This window comes from Diadema antillarum, unplaced genomic scaffold (genome assembly GCF_040938485.1).
Source record: "Diadema antillarum isolate AM-2024a unplaced genomic scaffold, OU_Dant_1.0 seq00000796_RagTag, whole genome shotgun sequence".
Classification (NCBI taxonomy): Eukaryota; Metazoa; Echinodermata; class Echinoidea; order Diadematoida; family Diadematidae; genus Diadema; species Diadema antillarum.
The window spans coordinates 807,443-829,380 of NW_027271681.1; the positions used below are offsets into that span (position 1 = coordinate 807,443).

The 21,938-nt window shown below is 41.5% G+C and overlaps 1 pseudogene; it reads left to right on the forward strand.

Moving 5' to 3' along the window:
- The first annotated feature begins 11,920 nt into the window (after positions 1 to 11,920).
- Positions 11,921 to 18,032, forward strand: LOC139739337 (uncharacterized; annotated as a pseudogene).
- The last annotated feature ends 3,906 nt before the right edge of the window (positions 18,033 to 21,938 follow it).

The following is a 21,938-nucleotide window of genomic DNA, read 5'->3' on the forward strand; positions in this document are numbered from 1 at the left end:
TATTTGGCACAAACGATGAGCTGTATGTTATAACTTTGGATTTCTTAGCTATGACCAGATGCATTCCTTTTAATACCAGAAATAAGAATATTCATCATACCGTCGAGTCAAAATGGACTCTTCAAAATGTGTAATGTCAGATACAGAAATGTCAGATACCAGTATGTAATGTCAGTTACCATGACAACAAATTATAAGGCAAAATCTTTGACCTTAGGCCATGTCAATACCTCTGACAAGTCATAGGTATCAACAGAGCGTAGCAATCATCTTCATTAATTACAAAATGATGTCATCACCATGGCCATACAGGGGCGGATCCAGGAATTTCGTAAAGAGGGGGCGTGTTTGCAAAATTAAAGGGGGGGCGCACGCACCCCTCCCCCATTTTTTTCTTTTTATTTCTTTTGTTTCAACAAAAAATAAAGGGGGGGGTGTGCGCCGGTTGAGGTCCTCCCTGGATACGCCCCTGCCATATGCCCATGGACACATGTTTGTGCTTTTGACTTTAAGCTTAGCACAGTTCTTAGGTTGAATCCTCTAGAAGTTGAGGTTTCTCACTTGTACTTTACTCGTATTATGCACCAACATTATGACATAGTGAATTCAAAGTCCTACGGAATAATAAAGCAATCATCAATTCAAAAGTTTTGCGATCAATGACATTGTGGTTGCATGGCAACTGCCATTCCTTAAAACTTAGACTTAATGATAGTGTATGCTGACAGTTTTACACTCTTTGCATGGTAACTGCCTTAAAGTGCAATTCATATTATACCGGTATGATATATTTCTATAGAAGCTTTAGGTAGTAACGTTTCTTACTTAGGACAAACTCATAAACACATGGGCATTTCCAAGGTAAAAGGGTAATTTCAGGGATGTCAGGTTATTTACTGTTTCCAATGTGCATTAACCATCCAATACAATATGATCTTTGAGAACACTTAAATTATGAGATAACTTTGCCCCAAAATTTACCCTCAACAAGTAATACAATGGAATTTTTGCCAACATAAAAATGTTGGGCAAACGTATGTTATGTTAGACTGACATCTACAAGTATGTACTACACTTGAAGGTCAAATGATAAATGTTCATTAAAAATTTGTTTTGCAACTGAATGGCCTGATATTAAATAGAAAAGATAATAGCAGCACTGAAATCCTAATGAACGCTGTGTTTTATACTATCTATAGACTTAGTGGTGAACATACATTACCAATACATAGACTGACAAAACTGTCACATCTTTGTCAATTTACATAACATACGTTCACCATTGAGTCTCGTAGGACGCTTGGTTCTGAATGTTCAAGATATGAAGCCTATGGACACAAAAAACCTAACAAATAAATCCCCAAACTCTACAGTCATTCATATTTCAAAGATTTCAATGACACGATTTGCATTCGATATGTAAATCTTGCCCTTAGGCGATGACAATATTGAAAGGGATAATGAAAGGAAAGTGTGAAGGTTGTGAAAGAGAATATACCTTATATTCCCAGATGTATTTCAAATTACAATTGGGATTGCTTTACTAGTAGCTTACCAGGGTAGTTACTTGTAAACAAAGTGATCAATTCTTTACTGAAATTGACGCTTTCAAGAAATCAGTGTTTTGCTATACAATTTTTTTATTTAATTCTAAATATGACAAGTAAGTTTCATATAAAACAGAGATTAGCTTGTAGTTACATCTACAATAGCTCACAGTTGATTGATTACAGTTGGTATTGCCATATCATTTGAAACTGTGGAAAAAAACACAAGTCCCTGGCACAAAATGTGTATTCATGATACTTTACCTCAATCATCAAAGATGTCCAAAATCCCAGAATTATCAAAAGGGAATGCCACAAGAGGGGGCTATTCCAATTCAAAGCACAGCCAACATGGGTGATTGCATTGCACATATTATTCCATGACTTTGTGAATATCTGGTGTGAATTACTGGTGCTGATAAGTGTACACGAGCTCAATAACCATGTATACTGCCCTCTATTGGTTTCATGGAGTAGAAATGAGCTAGTGTCAACACACTTCCACTGACTACATGGCTGCCTCCATGTAGAAACTTTGGGGCATGAATTTTGAGCTATTTTGTGGATTCTTCAGACGTTTTTATGAAGTGTACTATACGACTTCCTGGTGCATCATATCTTTAACGGAACAGGAATCACATGATCACCACAATGATAAGGAATAAAGGTTGAGAATACATCAGGAAACAACAAACTGGTGATTGAACATAAAATGCAGGGGCTCAGCATGATGGTATTTGTGGGCATTCAGTGCCCTATACTTGAGCACTTGTGTTGCTCAGTGTAGTCCTGTTATGTTGTGTGTGTACATTTGTGTATAAATGTGTACATCACTAGTAAGTTCTCCTGCATGATTTATTAACTGAATATCATGTTGTCAGTTGTCTACAAGTCATCTATCTGTGTATCACTTAAAAACAAGCAACTCTATAACACAAAAACACTAACCTGTTGCATCTTTACCTGGAAAAAGACAGCCTGGCTACCAGAGTAGGGCCTACTTCTCAGTACCAGAGAAGGTAAGGTAAGTCACAATTTGATGCCTGGATTCTGATACGAAAACAGACGTCAAGAAACAAGGCCGTGAACTAGAAGAATAGGCATCATATGTGGAGCAGCGAATGCAGCAGTTAGTTTCTCTTCATGGATGCACACACCATGCGAGCCCTCTCCCTCTTAGACCTGGCTGCCAGCCCCTTGGCTCTACTACCAAGATCGATTCAGATACACTCTCTGAAGATGCATGGGTCTTTGCCTCTAGCACTGTGATAAAACTCAAGAGTTTGAGCAGATAGTGCAAACATACTCAAATGAAGCACCTTCGGCAGAATCACCACTACTAGAAGACAGTGAGAACTAACTTTACACTCATGAAAACATGGATAACCTAGACCCCGAAAGTCAAGAAATAAAAGAGGATGCCTTGCGGTGGTTCAAACTGAGGTTTGGTGTCTACATTTCTGTCAGGGAATACCACCAAAGGATGAAGCCTGATGGTATACTGCAATGGTACCTGACAATGAAAGGTATTCACTGAAGGGCTGACGAGTGGAAAGATAAGTCAATCTTGTCTCAGTGTTTGGAGGCCGGCCAGAATAATGGTAGAAATTCATTAGTGACTCTGACACCACTGTCCCCAGCCTGCCAGCTCTCCTACAAAGAATAGTTCAGACACACCTTCTAAAGATGTATATGAACCTTAGCCTCCAGCACAGCCATATGATACAGAGGAGAATGAGCAGGTGGTGCCAACGTACTCAAATGAAGCACTTCTGGCAGACTCACGACTACTAGAAGACAGTGAGAATTGCCTTTACATTTGTAGCGCCGAAACTCTTAGGATGGGGGAGGACCTTTCATAAAATACAGATATTAATACGCAGCGGAAGAATTTTGGTTGGGCTTATTGTTATATTTATGTATTATTATGTTAACATACACTAACACTCAAAATATATCCCCACCTTTCGGTCTACGGGAAGGTTCCAAACATATGTACAGTGTGCAACAAGTCACAACTATACACATTCACACATACAGCATGGTAAAACACTTTCATCTACACTCACCATCATGCATACTACGCTCACCAGTAAGGAGTGGTTAAAGAGATTCACTGCCATGACTGCTGATCAATAACTATTAAGACAACTGTCTTTAAATATATAGTTTCCTTTTAATGATTATATAAAGAAACACATATACATTATGTACAATATGCTTTAGTCATGCCAAGGGCATTCCAATCAGACCCTACATGTCTGGATTTAGTTGTCCTGTTTCTCGACAGTTTTATTTCTTAAGTCATTACAAGCTTGTTCCTAACAATTTAACCAAGTATACGAGCCATTGCAAAGATTGAGCAAGTTTTCACTGCAGACATTTTACATAAGCCATTGTTTCAGGTCACTGTAGTCGAGTTGACCTGAAATACCAAAAATTGTGAAGACTGTAAACAGCTGGGATGCTCAACACATCCTCGCTCTTTGAAGAGCGGGAGCAAAAGAGAATAATCAAATGATTTCTTATATCTAACTTCAAAACATAATCTATCAAACTGAAGCGAAGCTTCATAGGTCAAACATTGATCAATCATTCTTAAAATGTAGTGTTAAAACATGAATAACATTCGATACGTAAATGCATTGAAAGCAATATTAAAAATAGCAAGTGCACTATCTGTTCAGTTGAGCTTTATATAAATGCATTGTGAGCCTACTGTGATATGGCGGCCACAGATAGCTGCAGTCTATCTGGTTGTCCTGACAATACCACTTTATTTAAATCCAAAACATTAAAATAATGTGACTTTCACTTCAAAGTCATGCAATTGAAGCGTCAAACAAAGCACCATGTGCGGCGTATATTAGCAACACTGAACAAATGAACAGATGACCTAATGTACAATTTACCAAAGTGTCAGTCCTTATCATCATAAAAGCAAATGAGCTGGACTCGTAGACTCAATGCAATGTCAAGGCACGTGTTATCAATTGACTTGTTTCCCATACTTGAACTACAGCAAAATCTCATTAATCCTAAATGATATTACTTTAAAGCAATCACACACATCAATAACTACCTAAATTAAATTGAGTGCAAATAGCTTACCTGAAATACCAAAAATTGTGAAGACTGCAAACAGCTGGGATGCTCAACACATCCTCGCTCTTTGAAGAGCGGGAGCAAAAGAGGAGGAAGTTTGAGCCAAAATGATGCAAGTTGAGGTGGATGGTACCATCTTGCTAAATTAGAGGGTAGATACTGTAATCTGGGGGGGGGGGTGGTTGTGGAGTCTTCAGGTAAAGCATATTTGTACTACATAGTGTGCTGTTTTACCACACTGTATTAGCACTTATACACATAACACATGAAACACATTTTCTTAAACTAATTACTCTCAAATATCATAATTTCAATATACTCGAATAACTTTTATCCACCTTCATCTGTTGAGATGGAAGAGTCCATTTCTCATTAAATGACTAACGCTACTTTCTCGAGAAAAGGCAATAGAGAGGGGAAGGGAGAGGAAGTGGTAGGTAAAGAGAGTAAGGGGAGACAGAGAGAGAGGATTTGGGAACCAAGAGTGGGAGTGGATAAAGCAAGAGAGAGGAGAGAGGGAAAGAAGAGGGCAGTGACGTAAGCTCCTACCAGAAGCTGGTATATATCATGTGCATTACCATGGCAACCACACTGGCTGGACTTCGGAACCTGTCAGCACACAGGTGTGTTTAGAGCGGTCCATTACTGACCGGTAGTGATCATAGTGCCTAGGAATGTGAGCTGCTTGCCCACTTTCATTTTGTTGCAGCATCCTGGTCATCCTATATACTAGTTTAAACCATTTAAACTATACAACATGAAACATATCATTTAATGTTGCACCAAACAGGGGCTACACATTCGTGAAAACTACCAATATCCTAACAGTCAAGAAACAGTGGCTTTTTCCCCTCAAGGAGAACACAAGTTTTCACTAGGGAAAAAGAGGATGCCTTGCAGTGGTTCAAACTGAGGTTTGGTGTCTACATTTCTGTCAGGGAATACCACCAAAGGATGAAGCCTGATGGTATACTGCAATGGTACCTGACAATGAAAGGTATTCACTGAAGGGCTGACGAGTGGAAAGATAAGTCAATCTTGTCTCAGTGTTTGGAGGCCGGCCAGAATAATGGCAGAAGTTCATTAGTGACTCTGACACCACTGTCCCCAGCCTGCCAGCTCTCCTACAAAGAATAGTTCAGACACACTTTCTAAACATGTGCTGATCTTACTCAAATGAAGCACTGCTGGCAGAATCACGACTACTAGAAGACAGTGAGAATCGCCTTTACATTCATGAAAATATCAACTACCAAGATCCCCAAAAGTCAAGAAACAGTGGTCATTTCCCCTCAAGGAGAACACAAGTTTTCACTAGGGAAGAGAGGATGCCTTGCGGTGGTTCAAACTGAGGTTTGGTGTCTACATTTCTGTCAGAGAATACCACCAAAGGATGAAGCCTGATGGTATACTGCAATGGTACCTGCAAAAAAAGGAATTCACTGAAGGGCTGACGAGTGGAGAGTGTGGAAAGATTAGTCAATCTTGTCTATCAATGAATAAAATTAAAATATCAACTACCAAGACCCCAACAGTCAAGAAACAGTGGCTATTTCCCCTCATGGAGAACACAAGTTTTTACTAGGGAAAAAAGAGGATGCCTTGCAGTGGTTCAAACTAAGGTTTGGTGCCCACATAGAGTTCGGTATTGTGATGAGCCACACGAACTGATTCTGCCAATGGTGCCCGGCCCCATCGGTGAAGATCTGGACTCCTGCTCCTTGGAGAGGAGACAGTACTTGAAAGTGTGAGCAGGATATCTGTTAGTCCTATACAGCGGGCATGTAAAGCCCTGAGGATCAGCACGTGGTCCTCCCGTCTTCACTTCACCACTGTTCTTACAAAACACACACACCAGGACACTCCCTTAGGTGATCTCGCAGGACAAGTAGAGGAAAGTGTGTTCATTTTGCCCCCTTTTATACATTTTTAAAATATATTCATTCATTGTCATGTTTCATTTCATACAGGTCTCCTTTTTCTCCTCTCGACCTCGGAGTACAGCTCTACCCAATTCCTGATTCTTTTCGTTCTTACCTAATACACAATACTTGTTCATGATCTCAACTACTCTACTCCTTGACCGATATGTATTTATCTCTGCAGTGCCCAGCACTTAACGTACACCTTTACGGACCATGAGACCTTGGATGAATTTAATAACATTCCGAAGTGCATACTTGTACATCACTCTCTATAGACACTGTGTAGTGTGTGTAACAAGTTTACTTTTCCTTTTAGGGGAGAGCGGGGCAATAACGGACGTGGGGTAATAACGGACACTAGTACTTCACCATCTTGCCGGTAGGTGGCGTGATCCAGACTCCGCCCATATTTCGCTAGACGAATAACGTAGACATGTGCAAAGTGTCAGCTCCACTCGTCCTTTATTGGCGAAATTATCACAATTAACGGTAAGTAAACCCATCAAAATAAGATATTAAGCATTATATAATCGATCATAAGTATATATTGTTATCGATAATGAGTGATGACCCTATGTTCGAAAGATTTGGTGTGGATTGGGATTGTTGTCAATGAGATGTGAGCAAATATTTCCGTGATTGTTTTAGTGTAGCCAGGGATTATTAGTCGAACGTCACTTGGGGCAATGACGGACATATGTCCGTTATTACCCCAATATGTCCGCTATTACCCCCTAATTTTTTTCTCTTGAAGTTTTCTCAATCAAATCATTTCATGTGATGATTAAAATACCTATTACTGTTTTTCAGATGGTGAGAAAGTATAAAGCCACAGGGAAGAGAAAGTCGTGGACGTCCCAGGATCTTCGAGCCGCATTACGGCAAATCGAACTAGGAGAATCCGTGCGCCGAGTGGCTGAGCGATCGGGCATCCCAAAGTCCACACTCCATGATGCAAAAAGTGGGAAAAACAAGCATGCAAGACGACAGCAAGATGAATGTCACCTCGGAAAGTACAGCGTTTTTACGGCCGAACAAGAAGCAGAGCTTGCAAATTATGCAATGGAGGTTTGCCGTTCATTCTTTGGACTCTGTCCCGAGCAAATACGACACATGGCGTATGAATACGCCGAAAGAAACAAAATCAAACACCCTTTCAATCCTGTGACGAAGTTGGCTGGGAAGGATTGGTTTGCGGGGTTCCTTCGTCGAAATGCACAGCTTGCTTTGAGAACCCCAGAAGCCACTAGTTTTGCCAGGGCAATTGGGTTCAATAAAACAGCAGTTGGGAGGTTTTTTGACAATGTCAACTCTGTTCTGAGTGAGAACAACATCAGCCCTTCGCGGATCTATAATGTCGATGAGACTGGACTGTCAACATCGCCCAACATAGCAAAATCTGACAAAGTTGTGGCTGGAAAGGGACAAAAACAAGTCGGAAAGCTGACCAGTGCAGAAAAGGGGCAAACTATAACGGCGGTTGGCTGCATCAGTGCATGTGGCACATATGTTCCACCCATGTTGATATTTCCGAGGAAGAATTACACTGAAGCACTCATGAATGGATGTCCTCCAGGATCTACAGGGAAGGCCTCTGAATCGGGTTGGATCAACAGTGAGCTATTTGTCGATTGGTTGAAACATTTCATTTCGTTTGTTGGTGCTACTCCAGAGAATAAAGTCCTCCTCATCCTCGACAACCATACTTCTCATGCTACACTGGGTGCATGGAAAACCTGCCGCGACAATGGTGTCGTGATGGTCTCGATACCTCCACACACATCACACAAACTGCAGCCCCTTGATCGAACAGTATATGGCCCCCTAAAAAATGCGTTTGCCAGACAGAGCTCCAACTTCGTAAAAACATTCAAACGCAGGATCACTCCTTACGATGTTGCAAACATATTCAACAAGGCATACTCCAAGATTGCGACTGTAGACAAAGCAGTCTCTGGATTCCGATGCACTGGCATATGGCCAATAAACCCTGATGTCTTTGATGATGAAGACTATGCACCGGCAGATACACTTATGCCTCCAGAACCTCTGCCCGTGAATACGGCTCCTCAGGTCACAGCTCCTTCCGGGACGAATGACGTTACTCCGGTCACAGCTCCTTCCGGGACAAATGACGTTACTCCAGTCACGACTCCTTCAGGGACAGACAAAGCTGCTCCGGTTACAACTCCTTCGGGAACAGACGAAGCTGCTGCAGTCACGACTCCTTCAGGGACAGACACAACTGCTCCAGTCACGACTCCTTCAGGGACAGACGAAACTGCTCCAGTCACGACTCCTTCAGGGACAGGCGAAACTGCTCCAGTCACGACTCCTTCAGGGACAGACGAAACTGCTCCAGTCACGACTCCTTCAGGGACAGACGAAACTGCTCCAATCATGACTCCTTCAGGGACAGACGAAGCTCCCTCAAGGATGAATCTGCATGCAAATGAAGCTGCAAACCTCAATGCTACCCCACCTGATCTCCACCAGAATGAAGAGGATACAGAATCAGATTGTTCTGTAGGCGAAGGTACAGCTGAAGTCAGCATGGATACCAGTGATGATAGTCAATCCTTTTACGAGCTCTTTCCTTTGCCTAAAGGGCAAGGGAAACCATCGAGTAGGCCAAGAAAGCGTAAGGCGGGACAATCCGAAATCATCACATCCACGCCAGTTAAAATAGTTCTCATGGCAAAACAATCAAGAAAGGACAAAGTACAACAAAAGAAACAAAATCAGGCTAAGTCAAACAAACAAAAAGGAAAGATACGCCACCAGACAAACAAACAAACTGTGAAGAAACAAAAGGCGAGCGTCAAAAAAGCTGGAAAGAAGAACATGAAACCAGCAAAAAGATGGTTCTGCATCTTCTGCAAAGAGGAGTATCTTGACCCCCCTACGGAGGATTGGATTCGATGTGTCCGCTGCAACAATTGGGCCCATGAGCATTGTACAGACTACGGGTCAGGTGCAGGTTCTGGTGGATATCTTTGTGTCTTATGTCGCTGATCAATCCACTCGGTACTGTTTCGGAAGAAATTTAGATCAAAATAAGTAAATCTAATTACTTTCCGGCTCTGCTGAGATGCAATGTGAACATTGATTGAGTATGTCCAGTACAGAACGATATGATTTCATAATTTCAGTTGTATTTCGAGGCAAATAACTAATTATGTGCTCACCTCTCATTCATTATTTATGAACTGCATGCATAATTAGACATATTTTTTTAATAATCAGTTTGACTGTTAGGCCTATTCGTCATTAAAGGTAGTGGATCTCATTTGCAGCCCCCCAAAAAATGATACTGAATAAATATCCTGGTAGGAAGAAGCAAACACCATTTAGAAACTCACCTGAGAAAATCAGAACTGGAAACTAACTCTAAGTTGAATTATTATCAATAAATGTGATTTTTTGATCAGTATGAGTTATACTTTAATTGTCTCCCATTGCGCGTGTGTTAAAATCAGTAAAAAACTACTTCAGATTTTTATATCGCATTTAAATGTTTTACAACCTACAACTTTGAAAATTCATACATTTTATCAGAATAGTACTTTCTTCATTCATGCCAAATTTCAAGATGTTTAGAGCTGGCTTGCAAATGAGATCCACTACCTTTAACAAGCCTTAAAATTTATGCTTTTAAAATAATTGTTGTCATTTTCAAACTTATCATTTATCCTATCCACAAATTCGAGGTAGGAGGGGGTGGGTGGTTACATCCCCAAATTAGGGGTATGAAGTTGAATTTGTTATTGTGTTGGGTTGTTTAAAGTTGTATTTTACCTTTCCGATACTATTCGTAATGTAGTTCAGCAATTTTATATCAGTTGCTTACACTTGAAATATGAATAAGAGTAAAATAGTGTAGAAAAGTGTGGAATTTTACAACTATGGCCGAATAGTTCATAATGTTTAAAACAAGCGAAATATTTGCATATAGTGTTCCCGACCCATTTTCAGAATTTCTATCATCTTGAAATGACTGTAGCCTGTAGGTGTTCTGAAATTAAAAATTTTTAGGAGTCGTCTCATAATTAAGTGTACAAAATAATGTAGTTTGAATTTAAAATGATTTTGAGATGAAAAAAAAATGCCCGTCTTGACCATTACACAAACTAAAAGAATGAGTCAGAGACTTGGAGATGGAGGAGTGGGGGGGGGGGGGGGGGGGCAGTGGCGTAGAAAGAGGGGGGGGGGAGGCGTGTCCCTTTTTCTCCCACCCCATTATTGATCATTACGTCGGAAAAAATAATTTAAGACCTGCAGCCGTGTTACGTTCTACTTAGTCGGTAATTTTGCCAGTTCATAAATAATATGCCACCCCCTCCCCTATGGAATTCCTAGCTACGCCACTGTGGTTGGGTTTCTTAGATATAAGTTACACACATTAGAATAGTACTTGTATTTTACCATTTTTGAGTTCAGATGTGGATTAAATGCAGTTATCAACAGCTAAAAACAATACAAGGGTAAGCGTCCGTTATTCCCCTTTGTGTCCGCTATTCCCCTCATAGCTGTCCGTTATTCCCCAAAGAGGATGGGGTAATAGCGGACAATGGCAATTTCTTTCAACAAAGGTAACTCAAAATTAAATGAGCAGTTTCATCGGTTGTACATGTCACACCATGCGTATACCTAATATGTATATCCCACAAAAGAATAAAGAGTGAGGGCCCTTTTGTTGGCTCAGAATGGGAATTTTAAAAATTTGTCCGTTATTGCCCCGCTCTCCCCTAATAGGTGATGGGAGGAACGACAGCCCAGGCCACAGCGCCCAATACCTGACTTACACCTATATGGACCACCAGACCCTGGACGTAATCCACATGGAATTTATGGATAAGAGAGAGGCTGCAATGAAAAGTCCAGTCATGGAAGCAAAGGCTTTTGTCCAGGGTGATGGAAGAAACGACAACCCAGGCCACAGTGCCCAGTACCTGACTTACACATTTATGGACCACCAGATCCTGGACGTAATCCACATGGAATTCATGGATAAGAGAGAGGCTGCAATGAAAAGTCCAGTCATGGAAGCAAAGGCTTTTGTCCAGGGTGAAGGAAGAAACGACAGCCCAGGCCACAGCGCCCAGTACCTCACCTATACCTTCATGGACCACCAGACCCTGGACGTAATCCACATGGAATTCATGGACATGATACAAGCACAAATGAAAAGTCCGGTAATGGAAGCAAAGGCTTTCGTTCAGGGTCTGGCGGCCATTCGCCAAAAGGGGCTGGAGGTGTGTACCTGTGGCATAGTAGTTCTTCAATATACCATTATTTTGGTCAATTTGTAGTTAAAAACAAATTGTTTGTGAAAGATTCACGATGAATATGGATCTGGAAATTGATAGTCTGTCAGGAAGTGAAATTTCCACTGAAAATGACAGTTTTTCTGAGGATGCCTCCTACACGCCCACATCGGACAGTGATTCTGACAGTGGTAGCAATGATACCACTGATGAAGATGCCATTTCTGACCCTGATCAACCTGGAACAAGGTTAGTTTCTATACAACTTTCTCATATTTTGAACCACTTATTCATTTTATGAACTTTTTATTCTGTACAAATAGTGTGATTTCATAGAAAATGACAATGCATCATCCTTAGCAACCATTGCCATGAAAGATTTTCATTCAAAATGGCCACCGTATGTCTTGTGTATATGAGCTTGATGAAGTATATCGTGTATTTTGTGAGAAGTACTGCCAAAATAACTAAAGGAGAAGGATCTTCAATCATTTGAACACTGAATTTGGGCATATGACTAAGTATTTTTCTTTTTGTATCATAAGGAATGTGTTATAATTATGAAATATCTAATAATCTACATAATATTACATATTTCAGTGGCCAGCAAAGGGGGAATGCAACAAGAGGCAGAGGTCGTCGTCGTGGAAGAGGGAGAGGAGCTGCAAATGCAAGAAGGGGTGGCAGAACTGCACAACAACAAAGAGGGTAGGCAATCTCAATCTCACTAATGAGGGGTTATGTAATCCTTCTCAAACAAAGAATCATTGAACTTCAAATACTAGCATTATGAACACACAACAGGGGCCGCGGAACGTTTTTCAGTGTTGGGGGGGGGGGGGGGTATCAAGGTCAACCCCCAGGTCAACTTCATTTATTCTATGTGTACATGTACACACTAAACCACGATCATTCCTTTTATGTTGATGTCTGACAGATCTTTCAAGTCTTATGACAATGCTGCAGGACCTAGTGCTCGGGATCAAGCCTTCTTTCTGCCATCCAGGGAACCAGGTCTCAACTTTGACAGGCTCACTCGCAGCCAGAGAAGTAACCTTTCTAAAGCTGTCGATTTCTTCAAGCTATATTTCACTCTCAAACTTGTTTTGAACATCCGTCTCTTTACTAACAACTATGCTGTCGCCAACATTCATAAATTTACTTCTTATGGTGATAAAGAAGGATTTTGGAGTGAGCCTGTCACAGTGGAGGAAATGTATAAATTTATTTGTGTCATTATTTTTATGGGGTTTCATGAACTCCCTTCTATTTCCGACTACTGGAGTAGTAACTGGGCATGGTGCACAATAAATATTAACTGAAGAAAAGAAGAAACCAACATGCAGCCAAATTATAGACTTCAGCGGCAAAGATCTGGACTCCTGCTCCTTGGAGAGGGGACAGTACTTGCTAGTGTGAGTAGGATCTCCATTAGTCCGACACAGCGGGCATGCATAGGCTCTGAAGAACGGGCACGTGGTCCTCCCTTCTTCACTTCGCCGCTGTCCTTACATAACACACACCAGGACACTCCCTATAGGTGATCTTGCAGGACAAGTAGAGGAAAGTGCATTCATTTAGGTCCTCTTTTATACATTTTTAAAATATTCTCATTCATTGTCGTGTTTCATTTCATACAGGTCCTCCTTTTTCTCCTTTTGACCTTGGCTTACGGTTCTACCCAATTCCTGTTTCTTTTCGTTCTAACCTAATACACAATACTTATTCATGATCTCAACTACTCTACTCCTTAGACCGATATGTGTTTATCTCTGCCTTTTGAATCTGGAAATCCATGCAAACAAATCAAAAGGGCAATGTCTCTCTGAATATCCAAACCCTTTACAACTACATTCCCGGTATGAATACCGTATCGTCACTATTCTTAAGGTCCATTATTCTAAAAGTGGAAAAGGCCTGAAATTGTGAGCACGATCTCCACAGCCCAAGACACAGCGCTCAGTATCTCACCTATACGTTCATGGACCACCAGACCCTGGACGAAATCCATATGGAATTTGTAGATAAGAGGGAAGTCAACATGAAGAGCCCTATCATGGAAGCAAAGACTTTCGTCCAGGGTCTGGCAGCCATTCGACAAAAGGGGCTAGAGGTGAAAGAAGTCATAACGGACACCCAATCCTTGAAAGCAAGGCTTTGCAGTGCCAATGCTGCCATGAAGCGACAAACTGTGGGGAGATTTTTGGACAGAGACAGCGGTATCCAATGTATCACAGAACACAAGGATTTCCAATCTGTCTGTCTACACAGAGCAGTCTTGAGAACTGTCCTTATTGCCTGATTGCGCGTCGGGGGACATGTTAGGAGGCGACGTGTACCTGCGGCAGATACTTTTCTTTGCTGATAACAAACAGATAAAGTTAATGATAGGTACAAATGGCACAAGCATACATAAATATAGATAATCTATGAAACCATTATAGGAGATGTGACTTTGATGATTTTTCATTCATTATATATATATATATATATATATTTTTATAGGAGACAATGTAGTTGTCCATGCAAAAGTCCTAATTGTCAAATTGATTCATTCAATATGCATCTTTTTCCTCTGTAACAGAACTAAACATGATAGCAATATTTTACTCTCTGTAACAATGTAAATGCTAAATTATTAGTATATAACATATCTTTTCAGGATTCAAAGAGCATAAGATGAACCACTCATGGGATATCTGGCATGGAGCAAAGAACTTAGGGAAAAGGCTGACCAGGCCCCATCAGCGAAGATCTGGACTCCTGCTCCTTGGAGAAGGGACAGTACTTGATAGTATGAGCAGGATCTCCATTAGTCCTATACAGCGGGCACGGAAGAGGCCTTGAGGATCAGGCATGTGATCCTCCCGTCTTCACTTTTCAGTTTAAGGTGCTACATATCCTATAATGGGGCCAAAATATCACTAAAAATTGTAATTTGAAATTTTGATGGCAATGTAATACTGAACTATCAATAGATCTACCAAAAAAAAAATATTAAGTTTCAAAATTTCACTCTAAACTGTGTAAAAAATTGATTTAAAGGTAATGATTCTTATTGTTTTTTAACCCGATCGGCAACCAGAAACAATAAAAATACAGAGAAATTCAAACTGTTCTAAAATCATTATTTTTTATCCAAATTTCACAAATGACATATCAAAATGAAGGGCAGAGCCTGGGCTCTTAGAGGCACTGAAAAACAATATGCTGCCATCTAGTGGGAGGAATGTGACAGACAAGATCTCCCTCTGTCCCATGCCTTTCATGCCGTCAATCCCTCGTTTGAGGCGAGACCCCAACTTCCACGAAGAAAATGGGGTGCTATACCTTGTTAAAGATTTTTCGTTTGGGAGTTGAAAGTCGAAGTATTTTCCATTGCAAGTAAACTTTCTGCTCAGGCGTGACAAACCTGGAGGCCAAGCCAGGGTTTAATGACTCCAGCAGCTGTCGTATTACGTAAGAGCATGATAAGGATATCTGCCTGTGGCAGACCATTCACAGTGAACTCAATCTTCTCTATCCTTTTTAAAGTTTTCAATTTTATATTCTATTGAGAAATTCTATGGTCATCCATTTTACATTTCGAACGAAAAAAATTGACCCGTAAATAACGAAAATACAGGAATAAGAAGGAGAGCATTGCCAGTTTGCCGGTGCTAACAATGTGTAATGTATGCGTACACACGCACACAGATACATCGACCACCAGCTAGCTGCATGCATCTCTACATGCGCAATATGCCCTTACTCGCGTATTGATATGATAATCATTGCGATCGGCAATAGATTTTATGTTGATGTACAGTTTAAAAAGTATGAGGATTCTGTGACAATTATGCTAAGAGATATAAAAGCTATCGATATTATACACAAAAAGGCCCAATATTAACACAACTACAAAATTTGTGAAAGAACTTCTTTTTTGTATCGCGAACGTATGGCGTTATGCCGGCGGTATTTTGGTAACCCGTCCCGTATGTACTACACATACCATACCGGTACACACGTGCGTGCATGCAGTGAAGTGACACAGTGCCTTTGGAATCTCATTCTTCTCCTAGACTGATTAATATTTAGTATGCATTGCTAATTTTGTAGGAAAGCACAAAAAAAAATGCTCACTGTTGGGGATAAAATACAAGCCGTAGATGAGTTGGGGAGGTGGGCTGATGGGAAAATTGTTGAAATAATCGAGGAGGCGTATTCGAAACAAAACCACTATCATGGGAAAAAGCAAGGGCAGCTTTTACAAGAAAAAGGGTTTCAGGGGGATTTCAGCACATGTTGTGAGAAAATGAAGCTTGGAGCAGTTGCTACACCTGAGGAGGACACTGCTTCCAGGAGAAAGCTTTCTTCACAACACAGTCCCACACATAGACTTCAGTGTGCTGAAAATCCCCCAACCCTTCCCGATCCAGAGCCCGAGAACGAGAACATCATAGTCAACAAGCGGCTCCTCAGTAAAGCTCTTGAGGAATTCAAGGGCCATTCTTGCCCAGAAGGTGAGTGAGCTTGCATTGTTTATCATCTTCATTTATGTAGATGTTGTAATTGTTCAATGTCAGTGCAGTGTTCAGGAACAGACTTGGTCAATTTAGTCAAGAGTCAGAAAGAAAGGAAATGTCAGTAAATAAACCACTGTCTGCAGTATCTTTTTTTTTTAATGTAGGCCATATCCAAGGTTCTGACTCTGATAAAGTAACAACTTGCTGCTAATATTTGATCAGATAGAATGTATGATTAGATTCTCTAGTAATTTTGTTTTATCTGCATGATTTGTATGTAATTTATTTCATACTATGTCAGGGAAAGCTCACACCCATTTGTCATGCCAGGATTATTGTGACATGGCTCTGTGATGGTATCATGATGTTTAGACCTAGTGGCTCTTGTATTTCTAGATGCAAAGAGAGCAGGTAAGAATGTTATCATTAGGATTAACATAAGTATTTTTTTTTATTGTCATATCCTTTCCTTCAGTTCTATGTAAAGTACAAATACTACATTACCGGTACATAGTTTGCATATTTCCTTCAATGTATGCAGCTTTCCTGCAAATTGATGAGGCTGACCAGCAGCATAATGGACTGTGCAGCACCCTTATCCTCCGGTGAGCATCTGCAAGATGGAGCACACATTCAGAACATCACCAAATGTAGCAGGGGGTGCCGGACAATCTGCAGCCATCAATCGGCGGTCAGTACTTGGAGCCATGGAAGTGGGACTCGTGCTGGATGTGGCAGTATCTTATGATGGCATGTGGCATAAAAGGGGCTTTGTATCTAATCATGGGGTGGGGGTAGTTATTAGCATGGACAGTGGGGAGGTCTTAGACAGGGAGGTATCATCTAAGGTTTGTAGGGAATGTAAACTAAAGGAGGGGTGGGATAGGGATACAGAGGAGTATAGAAACTGGTGGGAGGGGCATAAGGACAACTGTTTGGGAGGGCATAAGGGATCTAGTGGGAAGATGATGGAAGTAGATGCAGCAGTAGCAACATGGGGTAGGTCAGTAGATAAACATAGGCTAAGGTGTAATTACATGGTTAGTGATGGGGATAGTGAGGCATTCAATTCAGAAGAGGAAACATATGAAGAAGTTAGATTGTGTAGGGCATGTGGGGAAGCGTATGTTTAATCATTTGGATAAGTTTATGAAGAGCGATAGCCATAGTCAGGAGTATAGGAAGTTGCTAAATAAGCGGGGGGCTGGACGTGGGACAGGGAGTTTACATGGTAATGTGGATGAGGGGACAGTGGGTAGGCTTAGTAAGTTATATAGAATAACAATTCGTAATGCTAGCAAGGGGATAATTAGGAATAGTGAAGAAAAGGCTAGGGCAACACAGGATTTGCAGCGGGCAGTATTGGCTATTCTCTATCACAGCTGTAAAGTTGATGATAAGATCCGCCACCAGTACTGCCCTAACGATGATTGGTGTGAGTACAGAAAACATGGCAAGATGGAGGACAAGGACCACCATCTTGATGGGCGGCTTCTTGAACCCCTCTTGCCTGTGCTCCAGGGACTCAGTGATGAAAGTCTTCTCTCGAGATGTCTTCCAGGGTACACCCACAACCAGAATGAAGCCTTCAACCAGCTCATCTGGAAAAGGTGTCCCAAACACGTATGGAAGACTGCCAAAGTTGTTCAAAAGGACATACTTGTACATCACTCTCTTTAGACACTGTGTAGTGTGTGTAACAAGCTTACTTTCCCTTTGAACAGGTGATGGAAGAAACGACAGCCCAGGCCACAGCGCTGAGTACCTGACTTAAACATTTATGGACCACCAGACCCTGGACGTAATCCACATGGAATTTATGGATAAGAGAGAGGCTGCAATGAGAAGTCCAGTAATGGAAGCAAAGGCTTTCATCCAGGGTCTGGCAGCCATTTGCCAAAAGGGGCTGGAGGTGGCCAAAGTGATTACAGATGCCCGCTCCTTGAAAGCAAGGCTTTGCAGTGCCAATGCTGCCATGAAGGAACAAACTGTGAGATATTTTTGGACAGAGACAGGGATATCTGGTGCATCACAGAACACAAAGATTTCCAGCCTGCCTGTCCACACTGGGCAGTCTTGAGAACTGTTCTTTTTGCCCGTTTGCACATCAAGGGACATGTCAGGAGGTGATATGTGTACCTGCGGCAGATACTTGGATGAAGTTAATGACAGGTACGAATGGCACAAACATACACAAGTATAGATAATCTATGGAACCATTTTAGGAGATGTGACTTTGATGATTTTTTCATTATTTTTAATAATGAAAAAATTCATAATTTAGTATGCATTGCTAATTTTGTAGGAAAGCACAAAAAAAAAATGCTCACTGTTGGGGATAAAATACAAGCCGTAGATGAGTTGGGGAGGTGGGCTGATGGGAAAATTGTTGAAATAATCGAGGAGGCGGAGGCAAGTTCCAGTTCCAGCGGCATCACCGCTACTGGCGCTACTAGTACTACTACTAGTGCTGTCGGCAGTGCCCCTTCAAACCTCTTCAAACGAGAGATTTGCGTCATGTGCTGTAGCTCTTCATATGACCTTCAGTTTCTGCCGTGTTATCGCTGTATTCGAAACAAAACCACTATCTTGGGAAAAAGCAAGGGCAGCTATTACAAGAAAAAGGGTTTCAGGGGGATTTCAGCACATGTTGTGAAGAAAATGAAGCTTGGAGCAGCTGCTACACCTGAGGAGGACACTGCTTCCAGGAGAAAGCCTTCTTCACAACACAGTCCCACACATAGACTTTTGTGTGCTGAAAATCCCCCAACCCTGCCCGATCCAGAGCCTGAGAACATCATTGTCAACAAGCGGCTCCTCGGTAAAGCTCTTGAGGAATTCACGGGCCATTCTTGCCCAGAAGATGAGTGAGCTTGCATTGTTTATCATCTTTATTTATGTAGATGTTGTAATTGTTCAATGTCAGTGCAGTATTCAGGAACAGACAAATGTCAGTAAATAAACTACTGTCTGCAGCATCTTTTTTTTTTTAAATGTAGGCCATATCCAAGGTTCTGACTCTGATAAAGTAACAACTCGCTGCTAATATTTGAACAGATAGAATGTATGATTAGATTCTCTCGTTATTTTGTTTTATCTGCATAATTTGTATGTAATTTTTCATACTATGTCAGGGAAAGCTCACACCCATTTGTCATGCCCGGATTATTGTGACATGGCTCTGTGATGGTATCATGATGTTTAGACCTAGTGGCTATTGGTATTTCTAGATGCAAAGAGAGCAGGTAAGAATGTTATCATTAGGATTAAAATAAGTATTTTTTTTTTATTGTCATATCCTTTCCTTCAGTTCTATGTAAAGTACAAATACTACAGTACATAGTTTGCATATTTCCTTCATTGTATGCAGCTTTCCTGCAAATTGACGAGGCTGACCAGCAGCATAATGGACTGTGCAGCACCCTTGTCCTCCGGTGCGCATCTGCAAGATGGAGCACACATTCAGAACATCACCAAATGTAGCAGGGGGTGCCGGACAATCTGCAGCCATCAATCGGCGGTCAGTACTTGAAGCCATGGAAGTGGGACTCGTGCTGGATGTGGCAGTATCTTATGATGGCATGTGGCATAAAAGGGGCTTTGTATCTAATCATGGGGTGGGGGTAGTTATTAGCATGGACAGTGGGGAGGTCTTAGACAGGGAGGTATCATCTAAGGTTTGTAGGGAATGTAAACTAAAGGAGGGGTGGGATAGGGATACAGAGGAGTATAGAAACTGGTGGGAGGGGCATAAGGACAACTGTTTGGAAGGGCATAAGGGATCTAGTGGGAAGATGATGGAAGTAGATGCAGCAGTAGCAATATGGGGTAGGTCAGTAGATAAACATAGGCTAAGGTGTAAGTACATGGTTAGTGATTGGGATAGTAAGGCATTCAATTCAGAAGAGGAAACATATGGGGAGGGTTATAAAGTAGAGAAGTTAGATGACACGTAATCATTTTTATTTTTATTTTGGTATACTTTAATTTAGGTGACATTGTCCTGTCCCATGACGAGTCACAGCGTGCCGGTCTGGCCCTTGTCATCACAGTATCATGCGGGAGATGTGAGAAGTCAACAACTTTTCACTCATCTCCTACCTGTGATGGCAAGGTGTCAGACATCAACAGGAGGTCAGTGCTGGGGCAGCTGAAGTGGGACTCGGGAGGGAGGGGCTGACGACGCTCACTACCATCCTTGGGACATCGGCAACAATCTCTGCAAGGGCATTTGATGAGTACATGACTCGCTTGAAAGATGGAACCACTATGGTGTGTATGGCTCTTTATACCTCTTAGTTACATGTATATAACTGCTTTTTATTACAGCTAATAAGAATCTATATTTCCTTTCTTTGTAAATTTGCAGGCATGTGAGGAGCAGCAGAGGGAGGCCGCCCAGGAACTGAGGGAGGCCATTATGGAGGAGGATCCCACCTTGACGGAAGACTCGGTTATTGATGTCAGCGTTTCTTTCGATGGTACTTGGCACAAAAGGGGATATACATCTAATGTAGGGGTAGGGGTGGTGATTAGCATAGATACGGGGAAGGTCTTAGATAGTGTGGTAAAGTGTAAATATTGTAAGGAATGTTCAAGGTGGGAGGGTGTAGATAAGGATAGCGTAGAATACAAAGAATGGTGGGAGGGACACAAGGATAGTTGTACATTAAATCACAAGGGATCAAGTAATAGCATGGAGTGTGAAGCAGCAGTGACATTATGGGATAGGTCAATTTCCAAACATAAACTTAGGTACAAGTACATGATAGGGGATGGGGACAGTAAGGCATATACCATGATCCAGGACATATGGAGAGGGACACAAGGTAATGAAATTAGAATGTATCGGGCACATAGCGAAGAGGATGTAAAAGGCATTAGATAATATTAGGAAGGAAAACAGTGGTAAGAAATTAGAGGATGGGGTGGCAGTTGGGAGGAAATCAAACAGGCTAACGGGGCTGAGAATGGACTGTAGGTAGACTTAGCAAGTATTAAAGGAATGCAATATATGATAGCAGGGACCCAGGGGCAATACGTAGTGTAGAAGGGAGGGAAAAGGGGGTAGAAAAAATGCAGAAGGCAGTAATGGCTGTACTGTATCATTCTGTCAAACAGAATGACGACAGCGTCCGTCACCAGTACTGCCCCTATGGAGATCAGTCATGGTGTGAATACAAAAGAAATGGTAGTATGGAGGATAAGGCCCACCACCTCGATGGTGTGTTCCTAGACCTCCTGTTACCGACATTCAAGCGACTCAGTGGCAAAGACCTTCTGTTGAAGTGCCTTCCTGGTCATACGCAAACCAAAATGAGAGCTTCAATGCTCTCACTTGGCAGGGCTGTCCTAAACACCAGTGGAGGGTCCCACGAGCAGTGCAGATTGCAGTGAACCTTGCTTCACTCGCATTCAACTGCGGTGCTCAAGAAAGTGGCTAGAGAGTATTTGACAAGCTAAACCTGAAGGTAAGTACCCATGTGATCTCGTCTGCTCTAGCTAAAGATAGGAAAAGGGTTAAGAGGGCAGAATATGAAGCAGGAGTGGTAGCTAAAAAGAAAAGGGAAGCACTTAGGAAGAATA